At 47.8% G+C, this 3367-nt stretch overlaps 1 pseudogene; it reads right to left on the bottom strand.

Annotated features, from left to right (window-relative positions):
- Nucleotides 1-447: 447 nt before the first annotated feature.
- On the bottom strand, nucleotides 448-1614 carry LOC104511496 (annotated as a pseudogene).
- Between the last annotated feature and the right edge of the window lie 1753 nt (nucleotides 1615-3367).

The raw sequence follows: 3367 nt of genomic DNA, 5'->3' as shown, positions 1-3367 counted from the left end.
GCTCCCTGAACAAATCCAACTCAGCCCAGGGAAATAAAATTCCACCAGCAGACACAGAAACCAGCACCACCCATTGACACTATCCCTGTTTTGGTTTAGTCTGAGCCAAGACTGCACAAGGAAGTGTGATTTCACCCCTAATGAACTGAACAGTGAAATAGCAATGACAGGCAAATTCCTCCTAAAGATTTCAAGATCCCTTGCCATAGTTGGTGAGTAAACATAACATGCTTGGGGAGGTCAGAAAGTGATACCTTCCCCAGCTCGTCCGTGAGCAAAGTGAGGCATGAGCTGGTTCAATGAGGTCAGGTGATGAGCTGGAGGCAGAGACAGGACTGGGACGAGGCAGTCTCTGTTCCTCTGTCCCTGCTCTAATTGTTGACCAATGCTCTAAGATCTGTAAGTACATCAGGAGGTTTAAGTTGGGTGTCTAGGGGCTTCACTTACCGCACTGCTACAGGGAATGTCCTTGACTTTGAGCCAGGCCAGATCTAACGTCCCCTCTCCCCTGTAGCAGGACTGCAGTCTGTCCTTGATGCGATCGTTGATCTTCTTCAGGACAAAGATGCAAAGAGCAGACTCATCCAAGGACTTCATCTTCCTTTTCTGCCCCTTGGAGAAGACTGTGAAGAGGATATCATCCTCAGGGCCAACACCCAAAGACCTTGCTAAGATAGCTCCAGCCTTAGACAAGTAGGCTGCCTGGAGCAACCGGTACTCCACCCCGTTCTTCTCACAGCCAATGGGCACCTCAACATAGGAGTTAAAGGCTGTGTCCTCCTTACAAAGCCGGACCAGCTTGGAGGTATAAACCTGCTCCTTCGTGGTGGAGCCAGGTGGTGAGATCATCTCAGGCTGCAGAGTTAGGAAATAGACAAAGTTACCACTGCTGAAGCCATAGATGTAGTAGATGTCAAAGTCAGGGATGATGGTAAAAGTGTCTGAGGGGATCTTGATCATAGAGGCCACAAATTCATCGTGAAAGACATACGCAAACATCCCATCTGCCTCGGAGTTCTTGGTGAGCTTTCTGCTGGAAATAGTGGGGAAATACTCAGGTTTGCCATCCACAGCAGTGGCAATGAACAATTTGTCATCCATGTTGCTGTAAGAAACAATGACTCCAAAAACAGAGCCACTCTCATTCACCCCAGAGAGATAATGCTCCTTCTTGTGGAAGGGCTCTCCCAGCTTGAAGAGGTCATCCAGCCTCAAAAGCTTGCAGATGCCCTGGTAAAGACTCCCACAGGCTATCAATCGATTCTCTTTGTAGTCTATGAGGAGCATTTTATTTATGTTATTAGTGGGCGTCAAGGGTTCATTGCAGGTTTGGACTATCCTGGGAGGATAACACTTGGGATTATCTTCATCGGGACCAGTCTGGTGGGTCACCAGGACCTTAAGGTCACTGGAGAGTTTGTAGATCCTGTTGACAGCTCCCAAGTAAATGTGCCCAGTTCTTTCGTCAACCACCAAGTGGTTGAAGTTCCCCTCTGCTTGGTCTGCAGTGAAAGTGATGAAGGGCCTCTTTGGGTGAGGTGGCTGCTGTCGACCAAGAGGCGACACTGTGGTGGATAGCAGCAGGTGAGAAACCAGGCAAGTCCATTTCCACATGGCCGGTGACATGATTAGAAAGGTTTGTATTCCCAAGGGAACGAGGATTAAAAGCTGTAAGAGTCTTCAAATCACCAATTCCCTGGCAGATTTTGTCCTACAAGCAAAAAAAAAAAAGAAAACAAAAGTACATTACTATGGAGTATTCCTTCCTCCTCCCTCCTTCACAACCATGCCATCATCAGAGCGTATTTAATTGCTAATCCTCCCTTTCTCATCTCTGAGCTCTCTACTTAAAACCAGCACAAAGGGAGTCCTCCTGAAAGAAAAGATGCTGGTAGAAAAAGCAGAAATCACATAGCAGAATAATAAATCAGCACCCTTTTACTCTGCATTACACACACACGTGCCCCATGGTGCAGCACAAAAATTCACTGGAATCTGGAGCAGTGTAGAAGACTAATGATAGAAACACCAAGCAGTATTGCTGTTTGCACTGCCAACTTTGACCCAATTTTGTATTTGCTATCAAAGAAGACAGGCCTGGAGAAGGATTATTACTCCTCTCTTCTGGATGAGGGACTGAAGCTTAGAGAAGGTCAGGGACCTGCCTACAGCGACACAGGTCCAGATGGATGCTGAGCTCTGTGGCAACCCTTGAAGTTTGCCAGGAAGAAGCCAGCTCTGACCTGACATTAACATCTTTTCAGGACAACCTCGGTCCAGAACGGGCCTGTTTGAACAGGTTCTCTGTGACTTTCAGATCAAAGCTGCCTCATGACGGTCCAGCTTGAAGTACAGACATAGGAGTTGTGGTGTGCCAACCTTCCCAACCACATCTACAGTGGGCATGCAGCCAAGCATGGAGCAAACTGAGCACCAGGTCTGCCCCCTCCCCTGAGCTCTCACCACGAGACTGCTCTTCCACCCACTGCACAGCCAAGAAAACATTGTCTAAAAGACAGATGCAGTTCCCCTGGGCATCTTGGAAGATTGAGGAGAAAGGGATTGACTATTAGCAGTAATTAAGTCTAAGGCCCACAAAATAGGAAAACTAAAAACCCAGGGACAGCCTCATGACTTTCCAAAGATAGGGAAGGGGGCTTCCTTGCACCATTCAATCTCTCAAAATCTCCAAGGTTTTAACCAGGGTGGTGGGAGCAATAGGGGGTACAAACAGCTTCTGTAATTTGGTCAGCAGTTCAGCAAGCCCCATCCTGATGCCATCGCAGTACATCTTCCTATTCAACACATCCATCTGCTCCCTGCTCCTTCACTTTTTCATGGCTGCTTCGGTACCAAGAGCAGCTTTGGCCCCTTATGGCCCCACAGATTATATGGGAGATGGAGTCCTACCAGCTTAGGTCTCGCTGTTCTAGCTCCTTGCTGAGTGCTGACCGCACAACCCTTGTGACGGGTGGCCAGGCTGAGGCACACAAGTCTTTCATCCTTCCATCGCTCTTTAACATCCAGGTCAGAATTTCCAAAAACTGTTCTTGACTTTAAAAGGACACAAGCCAAACCCCAGCTCTGCTCCTGCAGGCTAGTGTCCTATCACCTCTCTGGCAGAGCGGCTTTGCTGAAATCAGGAGTGTAACTAGCTGAGCAAAGGTGATGACAGCCAGCCCCACGCAAGCAGCAGGCAAGGGAAGATCACTGTTTGCAGATCCCAGCAGGAGGGAAGATGTGACAGTGACACAGGTCTGGATTTGCAGCTTTTTCAAATCTGTACAACTCTGCTAACACCAGTAGAACTGATTTACTTCAAGAAATAATAAATAAAATAAATCCTGTCTTATTTTGACCTGTAGAC

This window comes from Eurypyga helias, unplaced genomic scaffold, assembly GCF_000690775.1.
Source record: "Eurypyga helias isolate BGI_N326 unplaced genomic scaffold, ASM69077v1 scaffold30886, whole genome shotgun sequence".
In the NCBI taxonomy this organism is placed as follows: Eukaryota; Metazoa; Chordata; class Aves; order Eurypygiformes; family Eurypygidae; genus Eurypyga; species Eurypyga helias.
The sequence above is the reverse complement of the archived record's forward strand: the minus strand, read 5'-3'. Positions and strand labels throughout refer to the sequence as shown.